Source organism: Furipterus horrens, unplaced genomic scaffold, assembly GCF_987537825.1.
Source record: "Furipterus horrens unplaced genomic scaffold, mFurHor1.1.pri manual_scaffold_17, whole genome shotgun sequence".
In the NCBI taxonomy this organism is placed as follows: domain Eukaryota; kingdom Metazoa; phylum Chordata; class Mammalia; order Chiroptera; family Furipteridae; genus Furipterus; species Furipterus horrens.
The window spans coordinates 32817722-32839909 of record NW_028327187.1 but is presented as its reverse complement, the minus strand read 5'-3'; positions in this window follow the sequence as shown (position 1 = coordinate 32839909).

The following is a 22188-nucleotide window of genomic DNA, read 5'->3' as shown; positions in this document are numbered from 1 at the left end:
TTCTTTTATAGTTTGCTCAGTTTTGGTTCTGGCTCATGGCTATTTCATTTGGTGCAGCCTAAAAAATACATTTAAATAATGTGTGTTATTTGAATTTATTTAGTAAATAAATGTAATATTTAGAATATCGTGTCTGGCATTCTGCTAGAAGCAGTGGTCCTTGCTAGACTTTTGACTTTAGTAATGATCTCAATAAACTACCTTATTTAAATCCTATTTCTATAGCAAATGTTTTTAATCTGTTATAGTACTTGTGTCTCTTAAGGTTGAAAGAAGTATAAGAATTCTTTTAGTATAAAAATCTATCATCAGTTAAAACCTTTATTGCATTCCTGAGCTAGCCCACAGGTTTTGTGTGTGCTCTGCTTCCTCTGACTGTGTTCCACTCCTTGCCTACCACATCCTATCATCTAGAGTGAACTAGAAACTGTTCTAGGGATGTATTTACTCCTTGCATGCTACGAAATATTAGAATACTTTTTGTAGATCATTAAATGCTGTTTATTTAACATGCCATTTTAATCTGATGCTGGGTGTAGAATTGTGCTGTCTACAATGGTAGCCACTAGCCACATGTGGCTATTGAACACCTGGGATGTAGTTAGTTAGTTGGAAACAACCCAGGTGTCCATCAACAGGTGAATGGATAAAGAAAATGTGGTATATAAAGGAAGTTTATGCAGCCTGAAAAAAGAGGAGAATCTTGACATTTGTTACAACATGGATAAAACTATAAGGTGTTATGCTAAGTAAAATAAAGCCAGATACTGCATGATTCTACTTATATGAAGTATCTAAAATAGTCAAACTCACAAATGTTGCAAATATCTTGAAATATGTTTATACACATCATTAAATTGAAATTTGGTCATTTATTAAACTACTGCTGGACTTTATTTAATGTAGTTGATATTAAGTAATTATTAAATATATTTGATATTAATTATTAAATACTTTAATTCAATATATTAATAAATGAGCACATCGTGTTACTATATGGGTCACATTGTATCTCTATTGGTTAGTACTTGGATAGAACATTACAGCCAAATTAGACTAGACTCTGGGTTTTTATTTAACTTAGGTTCTATGAATGGACTTTGGGTAGTCTTCAACCTCCCTTGAAATTATATGCAAAACTGTGTAGCATTGTATATATGAATATTTTTATTTAATCAAATTTACAAAGAATTGCAAGAATTCCACCCCCAAAACAGACAAAGAACAACTAGCCTAGATCACAAAAGCTAGTGATTTTTTCCACAGACCAGGCTGTGGCAGTTCTATAGTACATCTTGAAATAGTTTATAGGTTTAAAAATTCACTCACTCATTCAGTTAGTACTTACTGCATGCCTACTCAGGTAGCAATTACTGTGGTTGCCACTTATTTCCAGTAACACATGACTTCATGGCACACCTTTTTGTGACAAGAGGATATAGAAGTCCATGGTCAGATTCTGGGTTGTCAGTAACGACATGGATATTTCAAATTCATTGACTCACATCATTCACGTCAGTGTCATTCAAACTGAGAACTTACATAATGTCTCAAAAAGAGAATTCTGTAGTACAATGAGATGAGAACAAAAGGAAACTTCCTGGTGTGGAACTGAAAAGACACTTGGGTTGAAACTTTAAGAAAATGCACTTTAAATAACACAACCAGGAACTCCCCATGCTTTATTCTTTCTGGAGTGCTTTTACACACATTGTCTCATTTGCCCATTTGATTTTTACATCAAGCCTGTGCACCTAAGCATGGCAGATAATATCACTTCCATTCCATTTATGTCATGTCCAGGTTGACTCCTTTTAAAATGCTCAGAGGGAAGCTTTTCAGCTCAGAAACAAAAGTCATTGCAATCTTAGTTTTCTCCTTTCCTCTAATTTCCTTTCCATCCTCATGACTTTGCGAATATGTACTTCCATCTGCCTGCCTCAAAGCCTATCACTTCTTTCCTCAGTTTTCTTTTTGCCCCTAGCTCCAGTCTGAGATTCACTCTGAAGAACCATAGATAGGGTAGTTTCCCTCACTAAAGGGTGTACTTTCCTAGAGAAAGAAATATGGTGGGCACTGAAATGGGTAATAAAGCAGATTTGACATTAATCATTTTCTTTAAAATATCCAAAGGTAAGGACTAGGATGTGTAGAAAATGCTGGGATGCACTGCCTGGAGCTTCCCTTTGGTGATGACAGGCCTCTGCTCTCAGCCATCGTTGGGAACTTCGTCAGCTGAAAATCATGCCCCCTTCCTTAGGCGGCCTACATCCAATGACAGATTGATATCGCAACTTGGTCATTCTGCCCCAAATCCTCATCTTCACAACACCCTATAGGGGTGGTCGAGGCGTCCATTGAGACTATTTCATTGTTTACCTTTTCCCTTTGACAAATCTTTATCTTCACTTTCTGTTTCTGACTCCTATAGCATGTCCTAACGAGGCTGCTGTATTCTAATCTTTTGAGCCTCTAGTTTCTGGAGAACTAACCTGCTATACAACCGAGGCCAGCAATGGTCTTAAAAAGCAGATACGGGGATGGGATTTTAGGTTTGGATTGCTGGCTGCCTGGATAGTAATGAGACCACCATTATAGATGGAGCTCAGGTGACCCCTAGCACAAGGTAGTGGTATAATTGTTATATTTTTATATGTGATAAGCTGGTATCCTATTGGAAAATTATGTAGTGTGGTGCATCATGTTTTTGAGCAATGAGGGAGGAAATAGTAACTGTAATGGCATTGAAATTTGGTTGTCTTGATAAGCTCAATTGACACTTTGAGAAAAAATACAAGAAAAAGCTGATTATGATTAATTCACAATTCAAGACTAAGTGTGAAAGCCAGAAGGCCTCCTTGGTAGTATATAAAGATACTCTTTTCCTTAAGCAGAATGGCAGAGGAAACTGAGGATTAGGCCTAGGATTTAATTGTAAGAATAATAGTTCCAAAGAAGTTACATTTCTAGCCAAGGTAGGTCTGCTTTAATAAGGTGGCTCCTGCTGGGAAAGGATGGCACATTGACATATTGGATAGCGATATGTGGGTTGATGCTCCTAAAAATCTTGAATCTGCAGATTCTCCTGAATCCTGTAATCATGTACAAGAGAACCACTCTTTCCAAGGAAGGTCTGGTATTCCTCCCTTGTTTGGAGGGTAAGAGCTGATGAAGAACTGTTCTTGTACTCGATTTCACATAATGATTACTCTGTGCCCTCGAAATTCCTGGTAATTTATGCAGAAAATCAATGTGATTATTCATGTTTTATCAATAAACAAAAAGACTTTAAAAGATTAAGCAACTTAAACAACTAGTTAGTCATAAATCAAATGACTAGTGATCAAAATCAAACAACTAGTAAATTGTAAGCTGGAATTTAAACTCACAGCTGTCTGACTCTAGCCCAGTACTTTTTCCATTAGCCCACAATTCACAGCCCTCAATTGAACTTCCCTCACTTTTGAAGGGAAATGCCATTGAATTTGGCTTTGGTGGTCATTAAGCTTTATTCATTGCTTGATTACAGAGTTTTCAAGGTATGTGTTGGGGAGGTCTGTAATATATGACCTCCTGGGGTAATGGTTCAAAACATATATTCAAAGCTATGATACAGTTTTATCTTTGGATAATGAATAAAAACATTATTTTCATAAATGCTATAGCTCAATACAATTTCCCTGGCTACTGAAAATATGCAAGACATAGCAATTATTATCTATGTATATATAAAGGGAATAAATTTCAGAACTTTCAGAGGCATGAAATTTCACATTTCATAATAGAGTAAAAGACTCTCAAACATTGAAAAATACTATTTTATATCATTCTGCCTTCATTTTTAGATGTGACACATCTTGCATGGAAAATTAAAAAGATAAAATTAAGTACTATGTGGCTTATTAATCAATGTGATATCTAACATTGCATCTTGTATAATGTGAACTGCATCTCTCCTTTACATTTTGATAGTAATTTATTCATTCAACAAATATGCGTTGAGCTATGTGCCATGCCCTGTACTAAGTGATGCGGATGCATGATGTCAACCTGAACTAGTTTAGTGATACATGAGCTTCATGTCATCAGGTTTTCCCTGCACTGTTCAACAGCAGTTGTGCCTTACAATTAAACATCTTTACAAGGAAACTCCCTTATGTCATGGGTGGTGCTTTTGACTTCTATATCCCTCACCATGTAGTATAAAACTTTTACTTTTTGGAAGCCTTAGACTCACTCTTCCACGATTTCTCCAAGACAGAAAGGCAGCGATAACCAAAGATACCAGACAGAAATGTGAAATCCTTTAGTGCCAGCTCAAATGCCTAAGAAACGATATGGTAATGGTAATTACCATCTGGTCAAATGGTAATTTAAAAAATATATATTTATTTCTAGAGAGAGGGGAAGAGAGGAGAAAGAGAGGGAGTGAAACATCAATGTGTGGTTGCCTCTCACATGGCCCCAACTGGGGACCTGGCCCACAACCCAGGCATGTGCCCTGACTGGGAATCGAACTGGCGACCCTTTGGCTCACAGGCCAGTACTCAATCCACTGAGCAACCTCAACCAGGGCTCAAATGGTAATTTTAATGAACACAGGGGAATTGGTTCAGAAACAAAGTTAAATAAATCACTGAGATTAACAGGTACGACATGTTGGAAGGTGCTCTCTTTGCTAACAATTAGACCATGATAATTTTCTTATATTTTAAAGTAAAGATAGCTGTGTGTTCTGACATGCAGGATTTAGGATAAAACAAAATAATCTTATTTCAAAATCTCCCAGTTTTCTGTTTATTGTTGAGTCTATGGAGTAGGGAGGATAGAAATAAGATACCCCTTTGCCTTCAGAATGTTTGGGGCAAGTATATTCCTACTGTCATGAAATTATGGAATAGCTGCATAAAGGAAACTTATTTGACAAGGAATGTGACTAGACAGCTTGGCTTTGGCTGTGAGTTTGTAGTAGCTGGAGAAGTTTGTATAGCAGTCCTGAATTTAACCTGCAGCTGTTTTTAGAGAAGTTTCTATGTCACATCACAAAGATCTTTGGCTTATGTTGGCCTTTATGGTTCACTCCAGTGATAGTGTTCTAATGGTTTTGCCTTCACAGAATATGCAGTTAGAGACTATGAAGATTACAGTTATTCTGTTATTTCTTGATGAGTTTTCCCAGCTTACCATCACTGCCTTTATATTCTTTGATCTTTGGCACAACCCTCACACACAGCTGATGGTCAGAGACAATATCACCTCAGAAACAAAATGGCATTGTTCCATTTGTACATTGAAACCAAAGCTTTAACTTTGCCTGTCAACATTAGCTAGTTAGTTTTAACATTAAAACAAAGTTATATCTAATGAATATGTAAAAATAAAATTATCAGTAACTCGCTTTATAGACCTATTGACACTTAGAAGAGCTTGGGTTATATTGAATTTAATGATGTTATAATTGTTTATTGTGTATATACAGTTTAAAAGTACTTAGCACTCAGTTTTAGATTCTAAGTGTAACTGATTCACACATAGAGATTTTTAAAATCTAAAAAGAGAAAGAGTAATATACAATAAAATGTCTCTATTTTTTATTATGTCTCTTGGGCTTTCCATTTCTCACATACCTTAAAATAATCTGAAATCAAAATTTGGCATATTCCTAAGAAACCTATTTTAATAATACTTCACTGATTTAAGAGTGTGGTGTTGAATATGGTTTTTGTTTAGGGCAAAGGAAACAGAAATACAGTATTGCCTCACTTATAGGGTATTATATTTTAGACGCCCCCGCGATAGGTGAAAATCTGCAAAGTAGGAACCTTACATTTATTTTATTATTTATATATATTTTAAGGCTTTATAAACCCTTCCCACACACTTATAAACTGTTCCCAGTCCCTTATTAACCGTTCCCACTCCCTTATTAACCTTTTCCACACCTTTATAAACACTACTTATGTTCTTAAACATATTCTACACTCTTAAACCTACATAACTTTAAGAACATACATAACAGTACTACAAAATCCCGCAATTTAGTGAAAAATCCGCAATAAATCATTAAATATAATATTTTTTTAAATCCCGCAATACAGTGAGGCTGCAATAAGTGAACCGTGATATAAAAAGGGACTACTGTAATTAAGAAATTTTAAAAACTAGGGCATTACATTCCATGGCATAAGTTGAAGAGATGGCAAGCATTTGGTGGCATGTGTCATAGACAGGGCCTTAGCTGGGCTAGTGGCAAAGTATCATGAAACTACTGGAGATTAAAATTAGTTAAGGAGTCAAAAGTTCAGGTTTTCAAGCCCAAACATGAATGTGTAATTAATTTTCAGGTGTTTGGAGGAGCCAAAATATTCAAAGACCAAAGAATCATACTTCATTCATTTATGTAATTAATATTTAAATGTATCTCTGATAGAACATATCATATGGCAGATACTATTTTAATTGCTTTGCAAATATTGATCCAGTTAGTCTTCATAATAATTCTGTGATATAGATATCATTACCCATTGCACGAGTTTGTAAAAAATTGCCAAATTTCATATACCTAATAAGTGGAGGAGCTTGGATATAAATCTCACTCTAGATTGGGTGCCCTTAACCACTATACACTATATTAGCTTTAAAACATTACTGTTTATCAATTACAAATCACCAAATACAGCTTCTTATTTTTAGCCAGAAAATGCATATAATAAATGAGAATCTTTCTCCTGTAGTCTCAAATTTTTCTGAGACCACAAAAGCTTAGACTAATACAAAGAGAGGCAAGAAGTATCTCCGCCTCCAAAGCAAGGGTTTTGACCATTTTGCAGGGAATGCTAAAATGTGACGTAAGTGATTAAGGTTGGGAGAGCAGAGATCATAGGAGAAAATGTTTGGAGTGGGTTGTGAATATTTTATGGAAAAAGAGAAAGCACTATTTTCCTTCATTTTAAGCCAATTGAAAAAGGGATATTGAAGAGAACCATTTAGAAAGGTGACCCTGAGCCTCATGTTGTCAGGAGGGTGCAGGACCTGGTGATGGAATCACGCCTACAAAAGGCCCACATGTCTAGAGGCTGCCAGAAATGATTAAAGTAAAGGACATGTGTCTGGAGCAAGCTGCACTTTCTCCAACATGGCACTCACTTCAGGCAAAAGGATAATGTATGTGCAGGATTGAAAATTTACCATTGGATAGACTGAAAAGGGTCACAAGTAGCCACAAAAAGAGGCTTTGCCTATGTCAGTCAGCAGGACCTCAGAGGTAGGTTCTTAATGGAAGATCTCCAAGAAATATTTATAAGTGCCCCACTATGAAGTACAATGTGGGTGTAAAAACGAATGTGGGATTTCTCTATGTAATGCTATGTAATGGTCTCTAGGAATACTGAAAAATAAAAAAGGATAAATACAGAACAATGTTTTTTATTACACTACACTTTGTGAAGAAGGGGATAGTAAAATGATAAGTAGATATGGATACACATATACAGATGTTCCTCAACTTATGATGGGGTCATGTTCAAATAAACCCTTCATAAGTTAGAAATGCATTTAATACACCTAACCTACGGAACATTATAGCTTAACCTACTCTACTTGAAACGTGATCAGATAACTTAAATTAGCCAACAGTTGGGCAAAATCATTTAGCACAAAGTCTATTTTATAATAAGGTGTTGAATATCTCATGTAATTTATGTAATTATGACTTGCTGCCTTCATGCTGGGCAATTATCTTGAGTTTCATCTCAAGAGTAATTGTCTTCCTCTTCTTTTCACCAGGAGGAGGAGACACAGATGGGCATTTTGTAGATGTGATAGATGGGAAAACCCAGAACATGTTATCCAAAAAGGGAACAAAAATGCTGACAACACTGTACACTGTGTCGGTTCTTTACCTTTGTGATTGTGTGGCTGGCTTGGAGCTATGACTTGCTGTCACTGCCTTGCATCATGAGAGAATATCAAGAGAGTATTGTGCCACATATCACTAACCTGAGAAAAGATCAAAATCCAAAATTTGGAGTCCAGTTTCTACTGAATGCATGTCACTCACACATCACTGTAAAGCAGAAAACCATTAAGTTGAACCATCAGAAGTTGGGGACTATCTGTACATACAAAGAGACATAGATGAGGGATAGGAAGTAAACTTTTATGAGTTACTTATTTTTTAAAGATTTTGGCACATGTGGTGTTGTGATATAATTTAAAATATATATTTACTCTTTTCCCCAGTTTCTGGCACAGAGCTTCTAAAATCTTTGAAATTCTTTGAATGAAAAAGGCAGTAGAAGTATCTTTTGTTATATATAACAAGGCCTTTTTCAACCATACCTGAATTTATATTAATGAGATAACTAGAGGCCTCTAGATATATTCATGATGGGCTGTGGTTGCCACAGGAACCAATCATATGATTAGAGAGAACTTTTAGTGCCCAGCCCCCAGCCCCACACCCACTGTGTCCTCCAGGGAGGGAAGAGGAACTTTGAATTGAATTAATCACCAATGATCAGTGATTAAGCCAATTGTGCTTATGTAGTGGAACCTTCATTAAAACCCTAAATGAAGGACACTGGAGAGCTTTCAAGTTTGTGTGCCAGGAGTGTGGCACATGCCATAGTCCACAAAAAGAGAAGCTCCCGTGATTGAGATTCTTCTCTGTGTATTTCTTCACCTGGCTGTTTATTTGTATTCTTTATAATGTCCTTTATAATAAACCAGTAACAGTAAAGTGGTTCCTTAAATTCTGTAAAATCACCATAACAAATGATCAAACCTGAGGAGGGGGTCGTAAGAAACTGATTTGCAGCCAAATCATACAGGAGTGTGGGTAATACTGGGACCCACTACCTTCAGTTGGCCTCTGAAATGGAGTGCAGTTTTGTGGGACTGAGCCCTTGTACTTAACCTGTGGGATGTGATACTATTTCTGAGTAGATAGTAGATAGTAGATAGTAGATAGTGGCTGGTTTGGCTCAGTGGATTGAGCGTTGGCCTGCGAGCTAAGTGTCGCTGGTTCGATCTTCCAGTCAGGGCACATCAGAGAAGGAAAACTCTGACTCCAAAAAACCTCCGCTGCCTTGCGGCATACCTCTTCAGGGGAAAGGCTAAGGGAGTAAACCCCGACAGAAAATCCGGAGCCGGAGTCCCTAAGGCGGTTTGACGTTGTAGTCAACACCGGCAACTCCTGCGGCGCACCTGAAGCCAAGCTGTATTGACTCCGTCTTTCCCTTGGATCCTTCAGCTGCGAAGAGAGGGGGGGTCTGCTGCATGGGCAACAGCAGACCCTCCATATCACCCTGCCCAGGCTCTGTAGCTTCAGCTTCACTGGAGACACTCCAGCGTCATCGCAAGATGTCGATTCAACACAGGAGGAGACAGATACCGTGTCACTCCCGAGTCGGACTGCACAGCCATTCCCGGCGGTGCAGATAGACTCTTAAGAAGCTACACCATCGTCTCTCGAGACGGACGGCTGCCGACGGAGTGTAAGAATTGATTTAAATTGTAGGACACCTAGTTGGTCTGTGGTGTGCAAAACCCACACATTTGATGTCAGAAGTGTTTTGAGTAGAGAAATAGTTTTCCTATAGGACATATACATGTTTCACATAAATAAAATGACAACCAAAGTGTCCTTTGATAGAGGATTGACTAGAGAATATGTGGTACATATGGGCCCTGGCTGGTTTAGCTCAGTGGATTGAGCGTCGGCCTGCGAGCTAAGTGTCGCTGGTTCGATCTTCCAGTCAGGGTACATCAGAGAAGGAAAACTCTGACTCCAAAAAACCTCTGCTGCCTTGCGGCATACCTCTTCAGGGGAAAGGCTAAGGGAGTAAACCCCGACAGAAAATCCGGAGCCGGAGTCCCTAAGGCGGTTTGACGTTGTAGTCAACACCGGCAACTCCTGCGGCGCACCTGAACCCAAGCTGTATCGACTCCGTCTTTCCCTTGGACCCTTCAGCTGTGAAGAGAGGGGGGGTCTGCTGCATGGGCAACAGCAGACCCTCCATATTACCCTGCCCAGGCTCTGTAGCTTCAGCGTCATCACAAGATGTCGATTCAACACGGGAGGAGGCAGATACCATGTCACTCCCGAGTCGGGCTGCACAGCCATTCTCGGCGGTGCAGATAGACTCTTAAGAAGCTACACCATCGTCTCTCGAGACGGACGGCTGCCGACGACGACGATGTGGTACATATATAATGGAATACTACTCAGCCATAATAAAAGATGAAATAAGGCCATTTGCAGCAACATGGATGGACCTCAAGGATATCATGCTAAGTAAAATGAGTCAGTCAGAAAAAGCTAAGAATCATATGATTTCACTCATATGCAGGATATAAAACAGAAACTCAGACACAGACAACAATATGGTGGTTGCAAGAGTGAAGGGGATATTGGGGTGGTGAAGGGGTAAAGGGGGCCAAATATTTAGTGACAAAAATGATTTGACTGAGTGGTTGGTACACAGTACAATATACAGATCATGTATCATAGAATTGTACACTTGAAACCTACATGATCCTATTAACCAATGTCACTCAATAAATTTAATAAAAACTAAAAAATTTAAATGTTACAAAGATAAAAAATGAAAAATTAGAAGAAAATAACATAAAAGCAAATAAATCCATTTTTGTCAGCTGAAGGAGTCTAAAATTATATCAGCAACATAGCTTAGACAGAGGTCTCAAAATGTGATTTTCTTGGAAATATGGTTGATTGCATGTCTGGGACAGGCAATGTGTAAGATGAGCTTAAGAAATTTTATCATACTAGACAATAAAGAAACTATGAAAGACTACTGAGTTCATATCAACAGGATAGATTAGCCAGTCTGAAAGACTCCCCTTGACTAATGATGGGCCCATTTGAGCATGATTACTGATAATAATTGCAATGCATTGTACCACACCAAATTACATACATAATGAGATCATAGTGATACTTTAAAAATAATGATGACAAAACTTCAGTGGCCACTGTTGTGGGTTGAATTGTGTCCCTGCAAAAGATATATTGAGGCCCTAACCCTCAGTACCTGTGAATACGACCTTACTATGAAATAAGGTCTTTGCAGAGAGAATCAAGCTGAGATGAGGTCATACCTGATTAGGATGGGCCATAAATACAATGGATTTATGAGAGAGAGACACAGAGGCACACAGACACACTTAGATGGAAGACAGTAATAAGACATGCAGAAGTTGAAGCAATGCAGCTACAAACCAAGGGCCACTAAGGACTGGCAGCAACCAACAAAAACTAGGAACAGGCAAGGGAAGATTCTTTTCTAGACCTTCCAGAGGGAGTATATCTCTGACAGTGCCTTGATTTTGGACTTAGCATTCAGGCTTTTGAGAGGATACATTTTTTTTTAAGCACCCCAGTTCCCGATAATTTGTTATGGCAACCCTAGGAAAGTAACACAGTTATCTTTGAAGGTTGCTAGGCCAACTCATTATCCTGAAAAATTGGTAAACAGAGAGAAAGAATAACTATTTCTCTAACTTTACTGTATGAATTCTGTTTCCAAGTTATTAATAGTTCATGAGGGAAAGTTTCTCTTTATAGGAGAATCCTTGCTAATAATTGCAGGAGTCATAGTATTTGAATATAAATTATTTATATCCTCTAATAAAACAATGGTCTAGACAATAAATTATCAATGGAAGCTAAAGAATATTGGCAAAATGTGGATAATTGTCAAAGCATGAATGTGCATGAGGTTTTACTTTAATATTTCCTTTATTTTTATATGTGTTTGAAAATATTCATAAAAAATCCTGAACTGTACATGACTTAATTCATACAGTATGAACCATTTTGACTTATTTTCTTTCCCTCAACATTATGTTTTAAGATATTCATCCATATTGTTGCATATAATTATTATTTATTCATTTTATTATATTCTAAATGGTTTATGAATATATATCAATTTATTTATCCAGTCTTCTGTTTATAAACATTTGGTTTGATCCCATGTGAAATCAACGTAGAAATCAACAAAAGGAAATTGGGAAAACTCACAAATTAATTAAAATTAACACAATCTTAAATGACCATTGGCTTAAGGAATAAATCAAAGGAGGAAATAAAAAATGTCTTGGGACTTTATTTGGTGACCACAGGCTTCCCCAGAGAGGAGTCAGGAGGAGAGCGGATCTCCGCCCACTGGCAGAGACAGGACTCGACCAGGTGGCAGTGGCGCTGAAGGACAAGAGGCAGCGTACTGCTGTGCAAGTGAGAACATAATTTTTCTTTATATTTTTCTCTTGTGGACTGTGGAGAGGGGTGGAAAGTTTGGGGGTGGTAGGACATTCTTGAGGAGCGCAGGTGAAGAGGCGCACTCATCCACTCCCAACCCACCCCTTGGGTTGCTAGGGTGCGCATAGGGAAGTGCCCTCATTCACTGACCCAGGTGCGCGGGACCGCAAGTCCAGGTTCCCCTCAGACACACCCCAACAGACATAAGATCAGTGCTCCAATGGGTGCAGGGAGGGCCCACTGGACACACAGAAGCCCGTGTGCAGACACCCCTGGCCAGCTCCATTGGGTGCCAGGCCGGAGCGCAGACCACTTGCTCAGGCTCTGCTCGTGCCCTCCCAGGCAGGCGCAGGAACAGCCAGTGGCAGCAACTCACAGACACTCACTTCCACTGTGCACAAGTGTCCGGGGCCCTGCCCTAAGAGGCAACAGACCAACTCCGAGAGTGTGGCTGGGCAGGACTGAGGCTATCTCTCGGGACGCCTTGTGCTTGCACGGGCGTGCGAGCACAAAAGCACTTCGGCGGCTTCAATAGGCACCAATCTCTCACTTACACTGTGCCCAAGTGTCTGGGGCCCTGCCATAAGAGGAGAGAGATGGCAGGCCTGAGGCAAGCTCTCGGGCAGACTTGCACGTGCAGGGGCACAGGCGCAAAGGCACCTCGGATAGCTCCAACAGGCACCAAAGGAACTCGCAGTACTGGCCACCGCGGGCGCACACCACTGCTACAAGGAACAGGAACCTCTGACCCTCCTCATTAGACCAGCTGTGGATGCAGAAAAAGAAGACAATACACAAAGGCTGAACTGAGTAACAACGTTCCTTTTTTTTTTTCTTTTTTTCCTTCCTGAAATGGAAAGGAAAAAAAAAACTATATATCTAATTTCTTTAATACAATCTCTCTTTCTCATCCTTTCTCTTTAACTGCTGTTTACTTATTTGTGTGTCTAGTTTAGCCTCCCTTTCACTCTAAATAAATTGAATATAACTACTATATAAATCCAAATCTATACAATCCCACTTTCTTACTATATTGTGCATTCTTCCCGCCTTTTCTTCTATTGTTATTAACATACAATGTAAATATTACATACTGTTTTGCATAATCTCAATTATTATTAATCTATCATCACCTCTCTCAAAAATCATATTTTTCCTCCCTAAAAACAACTCTTATCTCTTCTTCCTATGGTATAAAAGCTCTAATCTCTCTACATTTATATTAATACTGGCTCGTTGGCTGACGATAGCAAGATAGAGGGTGGGGGATATTTTTGAGGGTGTGGGTCTCCTGCCTGGGCTGTGTGTTTATGCTTTTAACAGCATCTCCATAAAAGAACTCAAGACAAAGTGGATAGAGTGACTCTCAATCAACTAGCCAGAAGGAAGATCCTAACAAAGAGCATCTGAAATATAACCAGACAGCATAAACAAATGACATAAAGGGTAACCAAAGAACATCAGGCTAAGGAGATCAAAGAGAGTGCACCACTGAAACCCCCAGATCTCCTATAAAGAATCTCACACCACAAAGGTGGGAAGGCAAAGCAGACAAACCCCAAAAACAAAAACAAACAAGAAGAATGCAACATGGTAAGAAGCAAAAAAACCTCTCAATGAAAAGAAAAGAGGAATCCCCAGAAAGAGAGGTAGATGGAATAGACATAGTCCAAATGTCAGACATGGAAATCAAAACAATGGTGGTGAAGAAGCTCAATATACTTGACAACCTTAAAAACAACTATGACAACCTCCAAGGAAGTTACCAACAGCTCCAAGAAAATTACAGGGAACTTGCAGAGAACTACACCAGCATAAAAGAAAGACAGAAACTATTAACAAGAACCAGGAAAAAATGAAGGATTCAATCTCTGAACTGAAAAACACAGTAGAATCAGTCAAAAGCAGACTAAAGGAAGCAGAGGATCGGATTAGTGAGTTAGAAGATAATGTAGAGAAAAACTCCCAGACAATACAGCAAAATGAAAAAAGATTGAAAAAATATGAACAAGATATAAACGAATTACAAGATAGCGTGATAAGAAATAATATCAGGATCATCGGAATAAGAGAGGGAGAAGAAGAAGAGCATGGAATTGAAAAACTGATAGGAGAAATAGTGACAGAAAATTTTCCGAACCTGATGAGAGAAAAAGTTATGCAAGTTCAGGAAGCACAAAGAGTTCCAATGAAGAGGATCACCCAAAAATGCACTCCAAGGCACATCATAATTAAAATGGCAACATTCCAAGACAAAGAGAGAATCCTAAAAGCAGCAAGAGAAAAACAGCAAATAACATACAAGGGAGCTCCAATAAAGCTATCGACCAATTTCTCAACAGAAACATTAAAAGCCAGAAGGGAATGGTCAAAAATATTTCAAGCAATGAAAAACGAAGGCCTGCAACCAAGAAAACTCTAACCAGCTAGGCTCTCATTCAAAATGGAAGGTGAAATAAGGAGTTTCTCAGACAAAACAGAATAAAAGAATACATCTCCACCAAACCAGCATTGCAAAAGATGCTAAAGGGAATGTTCTAAGAAAAAAGAAGAAAAAAAAGAGGAGAGGAACAGAGGTACAAAAGGAAATGAATAAATAGACATCAATAATAACCTTAAATGTAAATGGATTAAATGCTCCAATTAAAAGACATAGGGTAATGGAATGGATACGAAAACAGGACCCACATATTTGCTGTCTACAAGAAACACACCTCAAAACAAAAGATTTACATAGACTGAAAGTAAAGTGATATAAAAAAATATTCCAAGCAAACAGACCTGAAAAATAAGCAGGGGTAGCAGTCCTCATATCACACAAAACGGATTTCAAAGCAAGGGCAATAAAAAGAGACAAAGAAAGCCATTTCATAATACTTAAAGGAACAATCCATCAAGAAGATGTAACACTGATAAATATATATGCATCCAACATAGGAGCACCCAAATACATAAAGCAAATACTAGAAGACCACAATAAGGATATTAAGAACACACTCATAGTAGGAGACTTCAACAGTCCATTATCAACAATAGACTGATCTTCAAAGCAAAGAAACACCAAGGATATACAGGCATTGAACAACACAGTAAACCACACAGACTTAACTGATATATATAGAACTTTTCACCCCAAAGAAGCAAAATATACATTCTTTTCAAATGCACATGGGACATTTTCAAAGATAGACCACATGATAGGACACAAAACAAGCCTCAACAAATTCAAGAAAATTGAAATCATATCAAGCATCTTTTCAGAACACAATGCCTTGAAACTAAAAATCAACCTCAGGGAAAAATATCAAAGACACCCAAACTCATGGAGAATGAATAACACGCTCTTAAATAATGAATGTGTTAACAATGACATCAAAAAAGAAATCAAGAAATTTCTAGAAACTAATGATAATGAACACACAACACCCCAAAACCTATGGAACACAGCAAAAGCAGTCCTAAGAGGAAGTTCATAGCAATACAAGCATATCTGAAAAAGATAGCAGAATCTCAGATAAAAAATCTAACCTTAATGCTACAAGAACTAGAACAACAGCAACAAACAAAGCCTAGGGCAAGCAGAAGGAAGAAACTGATCAAGATCAGAGCAGAATTAAATGACCTAGAGACTAAGCTAACAATCCAAAAGATCAATGAAACTAGGAGCTGTTTCTTTGAAAAAATAAACAACATCGACAAGCCTCTAGCCAGGCTCATCAAGAAAAAAAAGAGAGAAGACACAAATTAACAAAATCAGAAATGAAAGAGGAGAAATCACGACTGATACTACGAGAAATATGAATGATAGTAAGAAATTACTACAAACAACTGTATGGCAAGAAATTTGACAACCTCGAAGAAATGGACAAATTTCTAAAAACATATAACCTTCCAAAACTGAATCAAGAAGTAGAAAGTCTCAACAGACCAATAACAAAGAAGGAAATTGAAACAGTAATCAAAAGTCTGCCTGCCCATAAAAGCCCTGGACCGGATGGCTTCACAGGCAAATTTTACAAAACATTTAGGGAAGAACTAACTCCTACCCTCCTCAAACTATTCCAAAAATTCCAAGAAGAGGGGAAAATCCCAAACTCTTTCTATGAAGCCAGTATTACCCTAACCCCAAAACCAGGTCAAGACACAACAAAGAAAGAAAACCACAGACCAATATCACTGATGAACATAGATGCTAAAATCCTCAATAAAATATTGGCAAACAGGATTCAACAATACATCAAAAAGATCATACACCACGATCAAGTGGGATTCATCCCAGGGATGCAAGGATGGTTTAATATTCGCAAATCAATAAATATAATACATCACCTAAACAAAATGAAAGACAAAAATCACATGATCATATCTATAGATGCAGAAAAAGAATTTGATAAAGTACAACACCCATTTATGATGAAAACACTCAGCAAAATGGGAACAGAGGGAGCATACCTTAACATAGTTAAGGCTATATATGAGAAGCTTGAAGCCAACATCATACTCAATGGACAAAAACTGAAAGCATTCCCCCTGAAATCAGGAACTAGACAAGGCTGTCCACTCTCTCCACTCCTATTCAACATAGTGTTGGAAGTCCTAACCACAGCAATCAGACAAGACAAAGAAATAAAAGGCATCCAAATTGGGAAAGAAGAAATAAAACTCTCATTATATGCAGATGACATGATAATATATCTAGAAAACCCTATAAACTCCACTAAAAGTCTACTCGATATAATAAGTGAATTTGGCAAAATAGCAGGGTACAAATAAATATACAGAAATCTAAGGCATTTCTGTATACCAACAATAAAATATCAGAGACAGAGACAAAAAAAGAAAATACCATTTACTATAGCAATAAGGAAATAAAGTACTTAGGAGTAAACTTAACCAAAGAGATAAAAGACCTGTACTCTGAAAATTACATAACATTGAAGAAAGAAATTAAGGAAGATACAAATAAATAGAAGCAAATACCATGTTGTTGGATGGGAAAAATCAACATCATCAAAATGGCCATGCTACTCAAGGAAATTTACAGATTCAATGCAATCCCTATTAAAATACCAATGACATATTTCACTGACCTAGAACAAATACTCCAAAAATTCATATGGAACCAAAAAAGACCCTGAAGAGCAAAAGCAATCTTGAGACAGAGGAACACAGCAGGAGGAATCACAAGACCAGGTATCAAACAATACTACAAAGCCACTGTGATCAAAACAGTCTGGTACTGGCATAGGAACAGTCATATACATCAGTGGAACAGAACAGAGAGTCCAGAAATAAATCCAGGACTATACAGTCAACTAATCTTTGATAAAGGAGGGAGGAACATAAAATGGAGTGAGAAGAACCTTTTTAACAAATGGTGCTGGGAAAACTGGACAGGAACGTGCAAAAAAAATGAAACTAGACCACCAACTTACACCACACACGAGAATAAACTCAAGATGGATCAAAAACTGAAATGTAAGCCATAACACCATAAAAGTCCTAAAGGGAAACATAGGCAGGAACATTTTAGATATCTCATGTAACAATATCTTCATGGATACATTTCCTAAGGCAAGAGAAATTAAGGAAAAAATAAACAAATGGGACTACATCAAACTAAAGAGTTTCTGCTCAGCAAAAGAAAACATCAGCAAGATGAAAAGGAAACCAACCATATGGGAAAACATATTTGCCAATGACATCACAGACAGGGGACTGATCTCTAAAATATATAAAGAGCTTATATGACTCAACATCAAAACAAATAACTTAATTAAAAAATGGGTAAAAGACCTGAACAACCACTTCTCCGAAGAGTACATACAGAAGGTCCATAGACACATGAAAAAATGCTCAACATCATTAGCCATCAGGGAGACACAAATAAAAACCACAATGAGATACCATTTCACACCAGTCAGAATGGCCATCATCAACAAATCAACAAACAACAAGTGCTGGCTAGGATGTGGAGAAACGGGAATCCTACTTCACTGTTGGTGGGAATGCAGACTGGTGTAGCCACTATGGAAAACAGTATGGAATTACCTCAAAAAACGAAAAATGTAACTGCCTTTTGAACCAGCGATTCCACTGCTTAGATTATACCCAAAGAATCTTGAAACCCTAATTCAAAGGAGCTTATGCACCCCTATGTTCATAGCAGCACTGTTTACGATAACTAAGTGCTGGACACAGCCTAAATGCCCATCTGTAGATGAGTGGATCAAAAAACGGTGGTACATTAACACAATGTAATACTATGTAGCAGAAAGAAAAGGAACTCCTGCCATTTGCGACAACATGGATGGAACTAGAGAGAATTATGCTTAGTGAAATAAGCCAGGCAAGGAAAGAAAAATACCATATGATATCACCTAATACAGGAAACTAAAGAACAACACAAACAAACGAACTAAATAGGACAAAGAGCAGAATAGCAGTTAATTGAGGGGAGGGCGGAGGGAGAGAAGGGGAAGAAGTAAGGAAACAGTTTAGTCAAAGAACATGGATAAATGACTCATGGACATGGACAACAGGGAGGGATATGATTGTGGGAGAAGGGGTGGGCTGGGTCGGGGAGAGAAATGGGGGAAAATGGGACAAATGTAATTGAAAAACCAAAAATAAATAAATAAATAAATAAATAAATAAAAGAAAAAATTAATAAATAATAATAGAAGAATAAAAAAAGAAAGTGTCTTGGGACAAAAAATAAAATAAAACGACATATCAAAACTTATGGGGTATAGTAAAATCAGTACTTATAAGTTTATATTGAGAAATATATTAAATAAGGTGGAAAGACCTCAAATATACAATATAACTTTGATGTCAAGAAATCTGGAAAAAGAGAACAAGCTAAGTCTAAAGTCAGTGAAAGAAAGTGTGGGCAACCTCTCCTCATGGTTTAAGGAACTGTAGCCCTGGCCTTAGCATGACGAACCACCAGTGTCCTGGCCACACTTGTCTCTAAGTCTCAACATAAGGCTGTGTGTGGAACATGACTGACAGCCACTCAGAGGGTTGCCATGGGAATTGGATGAAAGGATGCTCATTATGCTTTAGAACTTGCTCTGCTTTCCTTATCAGTAATGTAACATAAACAATCTCTAGCAACGAGTATATGAAACCTTGCACCTGGTCCAGATGTTTTATGGACCCTGACACAGACTGGTCACTGTGACCCCTGTACTGGTATGTGTAATCTGTTACTGTCAAATGCCTAATGACTATTTATGATTTATGAATTTTAGCCTTGTATCTCTCATATGTATCCTCCTCAATGAAAGGCATGAGGAAAGGATGGTTTAGTGAGGCCCTCGGATCGGCCCCGCCGGGGTCGACCCATGGCCCTGGAGGAGCGCTGAGAAAACTGTCGAACTTGACTATCTAGAGGAAGTAAAAGACATGAGGGATGAAGGTCTGGCTGCTGGTCTCCACTAGAGAGGAAGTCACCTTCCTTTCCTCAGACATAACAAAGTGTCCTGGGTAAAAGCCTCTGCTGGACAGAGCAACTTCCAACTGAGCCTAGGGTGTGTGTGGCACCTCTGCCATAAGAAAGGGAATAATAAAGGTTAGAGCAGAAATAAATAATATAAGAAACAGAAATATTCTTTAAAATTTCATGAAACTAAAACTTGGTATCTTGAAAAGATAAATAAAATTTATGGACTTTTAGTTAGACTAAAACAAAAGACTCAAATGCATAAAATTAGAAATGAAACAGAACATAGTAAAAACTGATCCCCGAGAATAAAAATATCAATATGGATGATTGTGAACAAATATACACTAACATACTTGACAAGTTAGAAGAAATGGATAAATTCTTAGGTACATATGACCCACCAAGACTGAATCAAAAAGAAACAGAAAGCCTGAATCGACCAATAACAAATAAGGAGATTTAATTAGTAAGTTAAGAAAACCTAACAGAGAAAATCCCAGGAACAGATGGTTTGACAGCTAAATTTTACTAATATTTCAAAGTAGAGTAAACACTAATTCTTTTTATACTCTTCCAAAATATAGAGGAAGAGAGAAGTCTTCCAAACGTATTTTATGAGCCCAACATGAAAAGAGTTATGACTGAACCCAGACAAAAGCATGGTAAGAAAAGAAAACTAAAGGTCAATATCCCTAATGAACATGGAAGCAAAAATCTTCAACAAAATGTTAGCAAATTGAATTCATATTAATAAGGATTATGTGTCATGATCAAGTGGAATTTATCCCTGGGATGTAAGGATGGTTTAATATATACAAAACATTAAATGTGATGCATCACATTAAGGGAATGAAAGACAAATGTTATATGATCATCTCAGACATGCACAAAAAGCATTTGAAAAATATCATCTCCCTTTCATGATAAAAACAAAACTCAACAAAGTAAGTATGGATATAACTTACCTCTATAAAATAATGGGCATATATGAAAATCCCACGGCTAATATCATTCACAACAATGAAAAACTGAAAGCTTTCCTCTATGATCTGAAACAGATCTGAACATAGCACTGGAAATCCAAGCCAGAACAATTAGGAAAGAAAAACAAGAGGAACCCAAATCGGAAAGAAAGTTTTAAAATAATCTCTGTTTGAAAATAACGCCACCAAAAAACTCTTATACCAAACAAATTATGTTTCAGAAAACAAAATCAACATACAAATATCAGTTGTATCTCTATCCATTAACAATAAACAAGCTAAATAGAAAATTAAGAAAATAATTTCATGTACAGTAACATCAAAAATAATAAAATGCTTGGGAATAAACTTAACCAGGATATTAAACACTTGTAAAATAAAAACTTCAAAGCATTGCTGACATAAATAAATAGAAACACATCCTATGTTTATGGATTGGAAGACTTTTTATTGTTAAGATGTCCATATAACTCAAAGTGATTCACAGATTCAATTCAATCTCTCAAATTCCGAATGACATTTTTGTAGTAATATGAAAACATATTCTAGAATTCATACGGGATCTTAAGGGATTTCTCCAAAAACAACCTTGAATAAGCCAAACAAACCTGGATGACTCATATTTTCTGATTTCAAAACTTACTGCAAAGCTCCAGTAGTAAAAACAGTGTGCTACTGGCATAAAGATGAACCTATAGATAAATGGAATTCAATGGAGAACCGAGAAATAAACACTTGCATACATATTCAAGTGGTATTTTAGGAGGGTGTAATCCATTCACTGGGAAAAGGAGAGTCTTTTCAAGAAGTGGTGCTGGGAAACTGGATATCCACAAGCAAACAATGCAGTTGGACTTTTGCCTAACACTTATACATAAATTAACTCCAAATGGACCAAAGAAACCTATATGTACAAAACAAACCTCTAAAACTCTTATAAGAAGATATGGGGTAGGGAGGGGAAGATGGCAGCAGAGTAGGGGCAGTGTTCTCTGCTCACTCCTGTTAAGGAGAGACTCCAGGAAAGAATGCAGAGAGGAGTGACTGAGTGAGTGTGGATCTCTGATCGCGTGAACAGGGAGGAGAGCATGGGAGCAGCGTGGAGGGGGTTGGAGTGGTTTACCATGCACTGCAGGCTGAGTCATTCCACGGCCCGGTGCATCTGCAGTACCAAGCCAGAGAGCTCACTAGCCAAGAGCTGCTTGGAGGCTTCCCCTGCTAGGGGAACACCGATAAGTGAATTTTTGTAGGGAGTTAGGGAGAGGATTCAGCTGAAAAAGCCAGAGGAGTGAGAGAACAGTGAACAACCAAGACTGGGAGAAACTGTGTGATCTGAGTCTAGAGGGAAACAACCTCAGCTGCAACGTCCGACCGAAATCTCAGCATTCCGGGCGTGCGCAGCACTTGCACTAGGGCCCTACAGAACAAAGGGACAGTTTTGGGGCAAGGAGACAGGCCGCACAGAA